We start from the raw sequence: 16,695 nt of genomic DNA on the forward strand, positions 1-16,695 counted from the left end.
ACCATCTTCTTGAAGAAAATCTTCTGCCCTCTGCCAGAAAGTTATCAATGGGAAGAAGGTTTACCATCCAACATAACACTGACCTAAAGCACAAAGCAAAACTGACTACACAGTGGTTGAAGGAGAAAAAGGTGAATGTCCTTGCATTGTCCAGGCAGAGCCCAGGCTTGAACATCACTGGGAATCTGTGAAATGACTTGAAGATTGCAGTCCACAAATGGTCACAATCAAATTTAACTGAACTTGAGCAGTTCTGCAAGGAAGAGTGGGCAAATATTTCAAGGTCTAGATGTGCAAAGTTAGTAGAGACAGAGACATATGCCAACCGACTAAAGGTTGTAATTAAAGCAAAAGGTGGTTCAACGAAATACGTTTTTTTTTTTTTTTTGGTGTTATATCTTTTACTTCGGCTGCATTTACACTGTCACAGAAAATCTGTTTTTTTTTTTTTTTTTTTGCCCACATCCGACAGATTAGAATACACAAAAATCTGCACAAGATCAGATTTTTTCCCACTTGCAAATGTGTTTGTAAATCACATACTGTAAATATTAGACTACTTCTAAACACACATATTTGATTCACTTCAGAACTTCCAAGGCGATACGTTTGCACATAAAGATTAATTTTTTAAATAATATTAACCTTATGCTCTCACATTTTATTGATATGGAAACTTTATGTAGGTATACAATTGTACATCCAGGAGCGGGTTTTCAACCCCTGCCCCATGAATTTTATAAATAAGATAAATTAGCCTAACGAATGAAATTTGCCATTATTTTCCATTGTTTAACCGTTCAGTCAGATTTTGTGCTGCAAAACATCCATGACAGCCATTGTCCATGCTGGCACATAATAATGGCCACTTGATGTGAATTATATAAATCATTTTTATTGCATGGCCATTCAAAACCTGAGGGTCTACCATGTGCATAGGAAAGTGATTACTGCAGACATTCCTTTTGGGGCCGGAATTAATTTAAAGTGAATGTAAACAGGCGGGCCAAAAAAATCAGATATGGTCAAAAGATTGGATCTGTGCATTAAGAATTGCAGTGTAAATACAGCCTTTGTTGTTACAAATTGCACTGAGTATATACAGCCAGATAAAACAAAATCTGTGTCCATCTTCATTTTAAGCTGCCAAGCTACATAATGTCATTATTTAAAACGGGGGTGATTTTTTCTATACCCACTGGAAAACACAATAAAAATGGTTCGGTAGCATACCAATTACTAAAATAAAATTAAATATTGTTATGAACATATCAAATTACTAAAATAAAATATTATACAAATATTGTTATAATCACTGAATTAAGAAAAATAATTTTGTTATAAGAACACTGAATTACTACGAATGAATGAATAAATGATGCATTTATATTATTCATTTATATGCATTTATACTAAAAATAAATACAATAAAATGTTCTGTAGAGTGTCAAATTACAAAAAAATATATATATTGCTATTAACATATGAAATTACTAAAATAAAATAAAGAATATTCACTCTAAAAACTGCTGGGTTGAAAACAACCCAATTTGGGTTATTTTGACAACCCAGCGCTGGGTCAAAAAGGGACGAACCCAGCGCTGGGTTGTTTTAACCCAACCAGTTGGGTTATCATATTTAACCCAGCCTGCTGGGTTGCCTTTTTTATGGTTTAAAATGACTATATTGCAGGGTTTAAAAAAACAGAGCGGGTGTTTTTTTTATCACTGTATTTCAGAAGGAAAACTACTGTATTTAGAAAATGTTCGATATCATTTCGCATGTGCTTGTTAAGGCAGCGTTTGTGAGCTCAGCACCGCTCTGCAGCCGTTACCGGAGAAACCTACCTCTCCCGCTCTTAGCGCCTCCTGCTGGCAGAAAATAAACTCGCAGAGTGCAGCCATGTGGGGAAACAATGCATTTCTACGTTAAAATTAACCCAAATTGAGCTAGGCATTAAACCTACAAATGTTGTTCATTTTAAATATCACTTTTACACACAAATAATAATTACCAAAAAGAAAATATTTATTAAAAACAAGAGAAAAGTCAAAAAGTAACATGTTAGAAGAAATGCAGAAAAGGATGGCATTAACAGCTACAGAGTTCATAAACAAAGCATTGAACATTTGATGAATATAACTTAAGATCAAATTGGACTTTGTTCAATTGTATATATTGTATAAAAATATACGAAAACACATACAATAAATTTACAATTAGTTAGTTTTTTTTTCAACTATTCTGGCATGACAGTACACAAATAAATCACAACATTAACTTTGATATTATAACCTTTAACAGACGCGTGTGTGTGTGTGTGTGAAAGAATGTGAGCAGGTGTATGAATGACAGAGTGTAAACTTTTCTACTAAACAACACAGAAAAAGCATTTAACTTTTTTTTTTTTTTTTTACAAATTATACACTTACAGTTTGTTTCATAGTCCATGAATACAGATCATGCATCACGGTCAATTTTCATGATCTCTTTAGCATAACTGATGTAATCATGAAGAAACCCCATCAGCACAGCATCTGACGACATCTACATCATCCAGGGCAGCGTCCTCCTTTAAAACCACCGCTGCATCAGTTTAGGGGAAAGAAGATTCTCCTCTCTGACCAGCATTCATCCCAGTCACCGCCTGTTCTTCATGTGTGGCCTAAGAGAAACAAATTTGAAAAAATTAAACATTTAATTAAACTATCCATTTTCAGGTAGAGGTGTATTCACATCCGTAAGGATAGGTAAATAATCGGTTTTAAAGTTTCAACACTTTGTGCGGTTGTTTAATGTCTCAGTCCACCACAGCTCTCGTGAAGGCTATAATGGCAGCACTAGTGTGAGGACAGGTGATATTGTTTGAATAAATATTGCTTTCAGAAAGCTTCTTTACTGAAACATTAAAACAGACATGACATTCACATACCTCACAATATTCATGTACATGGAGAGCTGCTCTTCAAACCGTTAGTTCACCAAATAATTTAAATGTTCATAATTTACTCTCCCCATGTTTTTCCAGACTCATACAAACTCTGTTCATTTTTTGGAAAACATATGAATATATTTAATATTCTCTTTTTGTGTCCTCCATTGCTGGTCTGGGAGACCAGTATTTTATTTTGAACATACATGTTTGCTATCATATAATTTAAGATGTATTCATATATAAATATCAGAATTTACTTCTACAATAACTCTATATTTATGAAGCTTGAAAATACTGATTATCTAAACTATAAATGGATTAACAAATATTATGAGAAAACTAAAAATATATTAATTTATGTTGTAAAGACAGACAAAAGTCTTATAGGTTTGGAATGACTTGAGGGCAAGTAAATGATTTTTTGTGTGAACTTTACCTCTAAGAGCGAAGACCAAGAATAATGACTCTCCAAATCAGACAAGACAACTCCAAAGTTGGTTTGATTTCTGCAATAAAAAACACAGACATCAATGGTCTTAATGAAATGAGCACGTAATCACACTGTTGTTGCATCAAAATGTGAAGTAAACTGGCAGGAGACGACAGAAAAATTTATTTTCTAAAAATAACTTACATAAAATCTCAAGGGAATGATGATCTCCCATGTCTCTTGCTTTTAACATCTACAAAAACAAAAAACAAACATTATTTTACTCTTAGTAAAAAAACAACAACTGATAACATGAAATTATGAAGTTTACTTGCCTTAAACGATCTTTCCCTCTCTTCAGAAGAAGCTGAGAAAACCTCCTCCTCACACAAGCAGACTTGTGTGTCCTTAACTCCAGTTAGTTTGAGTTCTGCAAAGAGGGACATCAATGGTTTCAATAAAATATTAACATATACATACATACATATATAAAATCACACTGTTTTTGCATCAAAATGTGAAGTTAACAGGCAGGACACAACAGAAACATAATTTTTCTAAAAAAAAAAAAGTAATAATAATTTAACTTACATCAGTCTCAAAAGAATGAAGTTATCTTGTCTCTGGATTTCAACATCTAAAAAAAACACACACATTATTTTAGTCTTAGTAAAAATAAAGATAACTTGATGTTATTCTGAAGTTTACTCTCCTTAAACCGTCTGTCCCTCTCTTCAGAACACCTCCTCCTCATCCTCACACAGGTCTGTGACTCCTCACACAAACAGCTTCTGTGTCTTTAACTCTCAGCGCGAGGACAATGAAGACAGGAGCTGGACTAGTCTGAAACATTACATGTAAAACATACTTTTAACAGTTACCACTTCAACAGCCTCAAAATAATTATGCTAGTCTTTACTACACAATGCCGTTTCCTTTAGGAGACAAACATACATTCAGTTTAACCGCGAAAAAAAAAGATAAATTCACATGAGCGTAACCGTGACCATAACCGTCTGTTAACGCCTCAAAGAGAACAGATAATGTAAAATCTTATGTAAATATGACAAAATACATTCACAGACGTTATATTAAAAGTAAATCCTCCGTTCAGTAACGTTACATGAGGCAGTTAAGACCTCCGTGTCCGAGGCGAAAACCGCGTCCGTTTTTTTTTATATAACGTTAGATATAACGTTAAGCTCCTTTGTTTCCGCCTTTCATAAAACCTTCCGCCTTTCATACAACCGGGTAAACAATAAAAGATAACTTTACATTTTGAATATTTAACGTTACTTACCATAGTCTTTCACTCGCTTCTCGCTTCTATCACGCTGAGAAAATGGCGGCTGCTCGCACTGGAGAGACGTACGATTTTGACGTGACGTGCGTGCTCTCCTTCACGTCCGCGTCCTCAACCCACCCCCGCTGGGTTAAAAAAGATAGTTATTTTCAACCCAAACTTGGGTTAAAACATCCCAAAGTCCTATCCAACGGCCTCAACCCAGCAGTTGGGTTGAAAAAACAACCCAGCGTTTTTTAGAGTGTTGTTTTAAGCATCAAATTAATAAAACTAAATAAAATAAAATGGATAGTTATAAGAATATCAAATTACTAAAATACAATCAATTAAAAAGTTCTAAGCATTCAAATTAGTAAGACAAAATAAAACAATTTAAAAAAAATTCCCAAGTGCCCCAAATCCCCATAAATCCATCAGTACAGACTAACCTAACTTTGGTCAGGCTTCAAAAAGTGTTAATTGTTGAATGTGTTTTTTAGCAGGGAGGTGATTTGTCAAGCCTGAACTATCTGTCTGTCACTCTATCATTCGAATGGCATTAAGCTGTCTAAATTTATTTAAATCTATTTTTTATTTTTTTTACTGTGAAACTATCCAGTTGCCCTTCTGTCCCTTTTTCAGTTTTGTCCCTTAAACCAGTGTCTCAGAGATTTGCCCCCTTCTATTATGGTCACTGTGTGTCAGGCAAACCATATGTCCAGCAACTGTCAGGCTTCTGCTGGAGTAAGCATGAAAGTAACAACCAGAGAGGACGGATCATTCCCACCACCGTTTCAAAAACAGCTCACATCCTGAAACCTCCAGCGTTTGTTATCCTCTCCTGTCTCCAAGCAGATCTGAGATCAGCTGAAAGGTTGGCGGCCATGATCTTTGGAGATCTCTCTCCAGCTCAGTGGACATGTCAGAGCTCCAGCAGGGCATAATGAGGGGCTGCTCACTTCTGCTGCCGGTTGGATGAGACATAAGCTTCACACCCACTCCTTCACACATCCTTCTGCCTAATACTGTGTGCATAGACCTCGTGAGCTTCCAAAATCCATCTATAAAAAGCATTCCTGTCTAGAGGCTGCTATATAATATATGTCCAGCACTACAGCTGATAAAAAAGTCACAGCATTTGGGGATTTGCTCAAGGGAACCTAAGTCGTGGTATTGCCAGCCCTAGACTCAAACCCACAAACTTGGGGTTAGGAGTCAAACTCTCTAACCACTAGGCCACAACCTTCCCAAGATGGATGACTTGACCAACCAGTTTGATCAAGATGATCTATGAGAGTGTCTACAAGGAACATGATTCATCTGAAGGTATTCCTTTTAATCAGCCATCAAAACCATCTTGAAACAGCTAATAAACAATTCCAAAAAGCTAAAAACCCTTTGAAAGTAAGCCATCAAAAGAAGATAAAACAAAAGAACGAAGAACACAAAATCAAACAGAAAACACCAAAGATACTGACCTGGAGCATAAACACACACACACAAACACAGGTATATTTTTTATATATTTAAACTATTTGCCTTAAAAAAATATTTCTCATTTGAATGGATCATTTATTTGCAAACTGCACTGGTGACACAGTGCTTCTCCTAGAGTCCACTTCAACGCTGATGAATTCATTATTAAACTTAGATTGTGTATACACTTTCACTCTCAATCGGAATAAAAGCGCCCCTAATATTACCATAAATTTACATGCACGCTAACACGCAGCTGTAGGATAACAGCAACTGTTTACTTGTTCTGCATTAAGGAGAAAAACGAATGAGGAGAAAAAATGAAGAAGCATTGAAGGATTTTGCTGTAAAAAGATGAAGGTCACAGAAGCAAATTTGTAAACAGGGCTTTCTGTTTTAAAGTGTATGCGGCACACACACAATAAAAGAACCCATTGATTTTACACCACTGTGTCTTCTGTGTTTGCTTTTATTTTATGTTTCTCATTGGCCTGAGGTATTTGTTATAACAAAAATCTGTGGGGGAGCTCTCCAGAGTGTGCACCGGCTTCATTCCTGTGGAGTTTTACAGTTTAATTACAGTCTGTGGTGGGAAGACTGAAAGAATTCATGGCAGTTCAGTCGGCCTTTCTTTCCCATGTCCACAACCCTGCAATCAAACTAGCCTGGCTCTACACATGACACATACTTCAGCAACACAACATCCACCACATACACACAGAAAGGGCATAGCATAGTCATTGTTGATGTTGAATAAAAGTAGGTAACCAAGGCATTAGTCTTTAGCTGCCTTTTTCTTTTCCATAGGCACTATTAATGACAGCTCTGTTATTGAGTGGAAAAGTCTGAATAGTTTTGAGTTGCGACTTTCTGATTCTGTTTTTTTTTCTCTCTCATCCATTCGTTCTTTCATCTTCCTGTAACACTGCAGATATTTTATCTGTCAGCTGTGACTAAGCAATTCAGCTGCACATTGTAGGAGCTCCCTGCCCCACTTACATGGAGAATATGGTATGTGTTTAATAGATTTGTGAGGTTATAAATCCTGGAGAGAAAATCAAAAATGTTCAGCTGCAGACTGGAGTGTTCTGTGTGGGAATCAATGACTTGTGGAAAATGAAACTTTGAGGAAAGCTTTTGAGGTTCATTTATGGCTAAAGAAGAATTAATTTTTTTTGTTCATTTGATTTGTTCACTCACTTAATTGGGAAGCGAGGTGCCCACAATCCTTGAGCATTCAGAAAGCGGCTGACTGAAAATATCGGAACAGGACCAGGAAACTGTCAGGATTAATTTCTAGATGCTCTTCAACGTAGTAGGGGAGCATCGTAACCTTTTCCTTGAGATTCCATGGCAATTACCACAATAATGTAATCATCATTTAATTGTGTCACAGCACCCCATGGTAGCAAACTCAACTGCTAGCCAGAGCTGTGCACTATTCAGAATTTGAATTGAGGTTGCAGCATTTAATTTTGAATGTAAAAAATAAACATTTTAAAGGCTTGAAAAAATATTACATGTCTTAAAGTTTAAAGAGTGAGGGTAAATATGTGAAAGGCTAAATACATTAAATTTATTTGACGTTTGAAGGTATAAAATCCTTCTAATTTTATTTCTTTATGTTCAGTTTTACTACTTTACGTTCAAATTGCAATTCTGGATCCTGGTCGCCACCTCAAGTCAAATTCAGTCATTGTTTACATTACCATAATATATATATATTATAATGATTATATATTTAATAATTGTCATTAAAATTCCAGTTTAAATTTTGTTGTGGGAAATGTCCAATTCAATTTGAAGGACGACTCATGAACTGAAAGGAATCCAATTCTTCAACTTTGAATTTTGCTCAACCTAGCCTCTAATAACACCACACATACAAATATTTGTGCACAACTGATTGTAACATGTGCGTGTCATCAAATGAAGGCTGCCAGACGAAGATCCGAAAGGAGTTAGTTTTAATGATCACAAGGGCAAAGAACAAACTCATACATAACACAATGATACTTTAAGAACCAACAAACTAGAACTAAACAGACCGGGTTTATAAACACAAAGAGAAGTAATCAGAAGAACAGAAACAGGTGGGGAGTAATCAATTAACTAAACAAGTAGAGGAACATGACCAAATAAGGAAAACTCAAAAGAAACAGGAGAATAGAAGTCCACGCTTGTGACACTGATTACTCAAAATACCATCACAAAAGTACAAAAAATAACCTTTCTAATTAACTAACAGATTTGGCTTTTTCAACTATAATCATTGGTAACCAGTGCATAAAATCAAGCATTCAGTCATGCAATCTTCTTATTTTTGTGCAGTATTCAAAGTTGAATGCTTAATGCCAGAAACGGTTTCAAATAAACCCACAAAACACTACACACAAAATTTTTAAAAATACAATTTTAACAATGCCTGACCTTTGGTGCTCAAATTCACAGCATGAATTTTCACACTTCTCAATTAAACAACACAATCTGATACTATGACTTCAGGCTGTGAGCGCATATAAGATACCTTTTGATTAGGCTTCTAGATTTTCAGTGCAAGCTGTGTGAGCCCAACACATTGCTAATGTGTGAAAACTAATGGAATACTGAGCTGGAAATTAACAAATGTAACATTGGAAAATCGCTAATATAAACCACATGCATGCAATCATTCAGGTGCAGTTATGATGTATGATGTTATGAGTGTGTGTGTGTGCGTGTGCTATGACTATAGTTTTGGGTCATCACAAAGCCAGTATGACTGGCAATGAATGACTTGCTTTCTTTCTGACACATAACTCCACTCACACTTAAAAAACTTATTGGAACAAACATAACAACTTGGTGAAATTGCAAGGTTTGTTACCCCTTTGCTTGTCACAACTTCCCAATTCTTGTGTAGACGATACTGTATGTGGTGAATTTCTGAAATTATATGTTTACTCTATGATTAGTTGATTTATTTGCATCAGTTTCTTGATTCTTTCAGATGGTTTGCTAACATGAAAGATGGCCATTATCACATCAGAAGGGTAATCAGCCAATCATGGTGATGAAGAGAAAACAATAGACAGGAATTTGGATCTTGATGGGTTAATGAGCCAATCAAATCCAAAAGACAGTGTTACTTCAGAAATACTGTTGGTTTATACGGTATCTGATAATTCATGATATCTGTTTTCTTTTAGCGTTTTACTTCAGAATTGGAAATTCTGAGAAAATGCCTCGCTATAATGCTCCTAAACAGCAAATACACAAGTAACACATTCCCCAGGGTCGGCCCATTCTGTGAGCCCATCATCTTTTGCACAGCACTGCCTGACAATGATCAATGCATCTGCTCTATTATGAATGATTAATGCTGTGGTTATTATGTGTACATACTCACCTGAGAATCTTACAGCCAGAGAGGAAGGTAGATAAACAGCGAGATGAAGAACAAATGAGAGACAGACATGGAAAGATGGAAAGAAGGAGGGCACCAATTCAGAACAAAGACAACAGCCAACCAAATGCAGACAGAAACCAGCAGACAGGAAGATGCTCCTTCAATTTAACTTGCATTAATAATGCATCAAGTTCTTCTGAGCACAGCCTACCTTCGTCTCAATAGAGGTCTCTCTGTTCACACACATACACACACAAACCCTGAATCTCAAAGTCCAAGCCATCAGTTCAGTTCTCTTCCACACAATGGTTCCCATATTTATTCTCTTCCTGAGAAAAACGACTACACTATGAGTATGTGTTACTGTCCCCCATTGGAGAACTGGGCAGTGTCAACAAACCTCATGCCAACACCTTTCTGCTTCCTTAGGGCTTATAGTACACTGGCGAGCTGTGGGGGATTTTTTATATTCCTATATATATAAATATGTAGGAACACAATCATCTCTCTCTCTTTCTCTCATCTCATCTCATCTCTCTCTAAGGGGTGTGCAGTTGTAAGGAATATACATTTTCTAATGGGGCAAGCAAACAAGGCAATAACAACCCTAAAATTCATGATATTTGATACAGTAATAATAATAATAATAATAATAATAAAAGTAATTTGATTAAAAAAATCTGCATATTATAATGATTTTTAAAGGGTCATGAGACACTGAAGACTGGAGTAATGGCTCAATCTATAACATAATATAACATTTCAAAAGAAACACTTTCAAAACGGTAGTGTGTGTGTGTGTATGTATGTATATATATATATATATATATATATATATATATATATATATATATATATATATATATAATTTGAGTAAATTAACTCACATGGCTTACTGATTCATGCATTGATGATGTATGATACTCCATTCTTTGTTCCAAGTAGTTAGTCACTCAGTCTCTTTTTCATTTGGGCAAAATAAAAGTGCGAGCATGGTGTGGCATACTAGGCTAACCCGGGCAAATTCCGTGTCACAGGATCATGGAGGAGTAATAGAGTTTAAAAGGCTAATAAATAAAAGAGCGGACACTGGATCACTGGACAGCAGCGGTAGCTGAATTCCAATCCTCTTCAGAAGTCCTTCTCATCTTTCTTTCAGGTTTGGGCGTCACGCTCACACGGCTCAGGAAAGGGGAACATTTTAATGGCTGTGGTGAGGTTTATCATGCATGTTAGTGTACTTGAAGCCAGCGCGCTTGTGCACGTGTTATGTGTGCAGAGGTTTGTGTTTGTGTTTGAGTGTGTGTTCTGATGCATGACACTGAACTGTGTGCATGATGCCTACTGGGACCACAAGAACCCCCATTTGCTCATTAGCAACTCTGGCACTAATGGAAGCCCTGAACGACCACACTATCTACATACACTTTCACTCCTTTTCTTTTGTTGCATGCACACACTTTTTGCACATTGTTTACCACTAGTACTTTTCCAGCATGCTCACCCTCGCTCCAGCTCCTGCGGTCAGCACGGTGAAGACAGGAAACATCATTATTCCCTAAACTCAAAATGTCACAGCGGAGTCCGTCACATGTGGATTAATTGCATCTAGAATATGAATGTGTTTACAGTGCATTGCCTATCATAATGAGAAACTCACATCCTGGCTCAATGATACTGCCGTTAATTAGCGGAAATAGAAAAACACAAATGCTAAGTTTAGCTGTGTTTCAGTAATGTGCGAACAAGCCGCTTAGAGACAAAAAAAGAGCTTTCAGTTCATTTCAGGGTCATCCTGACGAAGTAAATGTGTATATTTTATGTAATCACTGTGTGCAATCAAAACGATTTGCAATATACACGCTGAACACCATAAAACAAGCATATCCTTATATTCTGTCACTATAAATTTGAATCCCCTTTAGCTTTGCTCATAAAGTGTGTCAAATCATGTTTGAACCTTAGTTGCAGTTTAACAGCCGCAGAATTACCCTGTGAATGAGATGGGCAGATTAATAGTAGCTGAAAATGAGATAGAAAAGAAGCTTGATAGAGTGGATGTGTTCAAAAGAGTTTGATATAGTATCATACTGAGTAACGGTCCAGCCGGGAATATGAAATGAATTAATCTATCCAAATGGCAGCAGAGGTTGACACAGATGTGTGAAGCAGGCAGGGCGCCAGCAGAGTAAAAATGTGAAAAACAGACCTAAATGTCACTCATTTCCAGGCACTTTTGAAGTCCCATATGCTTACTGTACATGATGGACCATTGGTGGTAGGAAATAATCAGCCGGTTCTAATGCGGAAAACCTGTTTTATGCACCTGACTGAAATAACTATGAGTCAGGACATGCAGGGTTCTGGTCCAGACCTCTTATCTGGAGTATTTTTGTTAGGCAAAACACAAATACATGTGCAAACCCGATTCCAAAAAAGTTGGGACACTGTACAAACTGTGAGTAAAAAATGAATGGAATAATTTACAAATCTCATAAACTTATATTTTATTCACAATAGAATATAGATAACATATAAAATGTTGAAAGTGAGACATTTTGAAATATCATGCCAAATCTTGGCTCATTTTGGATTTCATGAGAGCTAAACATTCCAAAAAAGTTGGGACAGGTGGCAATAAGAGATTGGAAAAGTTAAATGTACATATAAGGAACAGCTGGAGGACTGATTTACATCTTACTAGGTCAATTGGCAACATGATTGCGTATAAAAAGAGCCTCTAACAGTGGCAGTGTCTCTCAGAAGTCAAGATGGGTAGAGGATCACCAATTCCCACAATGCTGCGGCGAAAAATAGTGGCGCAATGTCAGAAAGGAGTTTATCAGAGATAAATTGCAAAGAGTTTGAAGTTATCATCATCTACAGTGCATAATATCATCCAAAGATTCAGAGAATCTGGAAAAATCACTGTGTGTAAGGGTCAAGGCCGGAAAACCATACTGGATGCCCTTAGACAGCACTGCATCACATACAGGAATGCTACTGTAATGGAAATCACAACATGGGCTCAGGAATACTACAGAAAACATTGTCTGTGAACACAATCCACCGTGCCATTTGCTGTTGCGGCTAAAACTCTATAGGCCAAAAAAGAAGCAATATCTAAACAAGATCCAGAAGCGCAGGCATTTTCTCTGGGACAAGACTGATTTAAAATGGACTGTGGCAAAGTGGAAAACTGTTCTGTGGTCAAACTAATCAAAATTCTAAGTTCTTTTTGGAAAACTGGGGCGCCATGTCCGGACTAAAGAGGACAAGGACAACCCAAGTTGTTATCAGCGCTCAGTTCAGAAGCCTGCATTTCTGATGGTATGGGGTTGCATGAGTGTGTGTGGCATGTGCAGCTTACACATCTGGAAAGGCACCATCAATGCTGAAAGGTATATCCAAGTTCTAGAATAACATATGCTCCCATCCAGACGTTGTCTCTTTCGGGGAAGACCTTGCATTGTCCAACATGACAATGCCAGACCGCATACTGCATCAATTACAACATCATGGCTGCATAGAAAAAGGATCCAGGTACTGAAATGGCCAGCCTGCAGTACAGATCTTTCACCCATAGAAAACATTTGCCGCATCATAAAGAGGAAGATCCGACAAAGAAGACCTAAGACAGTTGAGCAACTAGAAGTTGCTCTATTAGACAAGAATGGGACAACATTCCTATTCCTAAACTTGAGCAACTTGTCTTCAGTCCCCAGACACTTGCAGACTGTTATAAAAAGAAGAGGGGATGCCACACAGTGGTAAACATGGACTTGTCCCAACTTTTTTGAGATGTGTTGATGCCATGAAATTTAAAATAACTTTATTTTTCCTTTAAAATAATACATTTTCTCAGTTTAAATATTTGATATGTCATGTTGTATTCTGAATAAAATATTGACATTTTAACTTCTACATCATTGCATTCTGTTTTTATTCACAATTTGTACAGTGTCCCAACTTTTTTGGAATTAGGTTTGTATTTTCTTGCCAAAAGTGAGCTAACACAGATGATGAGGTAAATTGCAGAGAATATGGATCAGGTTTTGAGAAATTTGAATACATTTGTATTTCAGTAATCTGGACAAATTTGATCTCTGATTAAAACTTATTAAAACTGTTCTCAACTTTTAATTTCATAATTCTGATTAGGTGAAAAACAAATGACAATGAAGCAGTTCAAGCCATGTTGCTTGCCACCACATAGTAAAAATAAAAAGTAATAAAGGACATATAAAGCCACATTGTGTGAAATAAAGTCACACTGTGATATGTAAAGTCATATTGTGACAAATAATTTCACATGGGAAAATATAAAGTTATATTTAGATTTGAAGTCACATTTGTGAGACACTGAATGAAATCATATTGTGAAATACAAAGTCAGATTTTGAGATATAAAGCCACATTTTTAAAATTAAATTCTTAAAATTCTAAAGGAAAAACCTTACATGGCCATAAAAAAGCTTGGTATCAATTTATCACCTTTAAAGTGGCATACCGTCTATACGTGTATCAGACCAACAAATTGCATGACAAACAATTACAATTTGTATATTTTAAAAAGAAAGCACAGCAATTTCATCTTGGCAGAAGTCAAGATGATTTTTACCGTAATGCTACCCCTAAACCTTTCTTCTATTTTAGATTTTCAAAACATTTAATATAGCATGATTTATAAGCTCACAGGGACCAAAAAATGTCCCCACGAGGACATTTAGTTCCCCTATGTGGTACTCTAAAAACTACAGCCATTTCTGAACACAACAGTGATTTATAATAAAGAGAAATCGAAGAGTAAGTATGGTGTCTCATACTTGGAATTTGTGATCTGCATTTATCCCATCTAAGTACATACACACACACAACAGTGAGCATCCATTTTTGCTGCAGTGCCCAGAGAGCAGTTGGGGGTTCGGTGCCTTGCTCAAGGGTCTCAATTCAGTCATGATACTGAGGGTGGAAGAGAGCGCTGTACACTCACTCCCCCATCCACAATCCCTGCCAGTACAGAGAATAGAACCCACAATCTCTGGGTTACAAGACTCTCTAACCATTACGGCATGACTGCCGGTTGAAAATGTGAAAAACACCCTGAGACAATGTATTAAAGTGACAACCATCATATACGCTCAGAAACTGACTTTTGGACTTTTAAATTATTGAAAATTAATGTACACCCAAGGTGTAATGGCCATTTAAAAAAAATAAAAAATAAAACAAAACATTTAATTTGCTGAAAGAGGTTTATGTTAACGCTTTAGTCTGAAGGGGATGTCTCTATTCATTTATTTACCTAGCTTTCAGTGCACATTATCACAGGTGCATGCTGGGCTATATTGCTCATGGGCGTGTGGGGACTAAGCAATGCCAAGAAATGCTCAAATTCCCCATTAGCCTTGCTAATCCATGGCACCACTGATGTACATTGCAGAAAAATGCTTCCCAGCGTGTGTGCAAAAGTTCACAAATGATTTTGAGTAAATGGGAAAAAGAGAGCAAGAAACAAGAAGCACTTGCAATTAACCTCTTAGCACAATTACAGACAAATGGAGCTAATATTAAGCAAATGGATTTGGTGGTGTGCACATACAGGATTAAGTCTTTGTTCATAAAATACCTGTCTTTCCTTCTCTCTCTCTTGCTCTAATTCTCCCACAGATACCATGAAGAACCGTCTAGACCCCTCTAGCAATTCCGTTCGTAATGAACAGTGATTAAAAGCAGTTGATTTTGCCATGCAGTGCAAATGGTTGGGACCTAAACCTAGTGAAAATGTGACAGTGCCTCTGTTTGCGTGTGTGTGTGTATGTACATGTTGAAAGAGGGTTCTTACATTAATAGTATACTGAGCCGAGAGTGTGTGTATCCTAGTATGCCCAGTGCAGTCAGCTGAGTTATGGTTAATTAAGACAATGCATGGCAGCTTCAGTGTTGCCTGGTGAAAATGTGTCTCCAATTAGGACAGCTGACATACCAGCTGCAGAGAGATAATGGATGCACGCACACACACACATAAATTCAACCATTCATTAAAAATACTGACCTACAATTATATTTTACCTACAATCACGACAGCAACAATAACAACAACAATAATAATTGTGAATAATAATTATTATTATTATTGAAGGTAAAATATACGGGGTTCAATTACTAGGTTACGCATAAACTAATGAAATGTATGCATGACTCCTTTGAGTAAAGAAAGAAGTGTATGTATGTAAAAAATACAATAAAAATAAAAATACAGCAAAGTATGCTGCTGGGAATGCCAAGGTTCGATTTCAGGGAATGTAACTGATAAAACGTATACTTTGAAAACTCTGGATAAAAGCCACTGCCAAATGTATAAATGGCATTTATAAGTGCATTCCTGTAAACATGCTTTTTGCTTGTTTTGAAGGACAAATGTTCTATTTAACTCTGAAAATGCCTTTAAAGAGAGAATCAAAGCCACCATACATACTGCAATTCAAAACATCAATGTGACCGGAAAGCACACAAAGACCTTACTCATTTTGCATGCACTTTCAGTCATAATCCTACTGAATGACACACATCAATCTTTGCTTCTACTTTATTCTATAGACGAGTTGTTATATACAGTATTCAATGCATAGATCTGGAGACGTTGTGCTTTTGGTGTATGTTAAATACAAATCGAAACGGTGAATGATCTGATTAAAATGGGATTAAAAGACTATTTGGCAAGCGGGTGGTCGTTAGAAAGAGAAAGAGAGAGAGAGAGAGAGAGAGACTGATGGCCGAAAATAGAAAAAGGGGCGGGGTGTTACATATCCGTCCATTCTGAGATAGAGGACGCTGTCAGGCAGCACAGCACAGAGACATTAGACCTCGTTTAGGTTGTTGATTGGGATGCTGTAGTCTCAGCCTTACATGACACACCCACAGAACGCCCACAAACAGACTGATACATCGCGTGTACGAAAACAGCAAGAGTTGGCTGAAATCACTGACTGGCTGGCTTCAAACAACTTAAAAAAAAAAAAAAAACTGTGATTGGTTGCTTTACATAAGGTCATGTCAATAAATAGGTGGGGCTTGGCCACAAGAAGCCGAACCGATGACCCAAAAGTCAAACGCTTGGCTACTGGCAATGTGGATTTTGACCTATATGAGATGCGCTGCGCATCCTTCCCCCGCGAACGCAT

This window comes from Carassius auratus, unplaced genomic scaffold (assembly GCF_003368295.1).
Source record: "Carassius auratus strain Wakin unplaced genomic scaffold, ASM336829v1 scaf_tig00215703, whole genome shotgun sequence".
NCBI classification, from domain to species: Eukaryota; Metazoa; Chordata; class Actinopteri; order Cypriniformes; family Cyprinidae; genus Carassius; species Carassius auratus.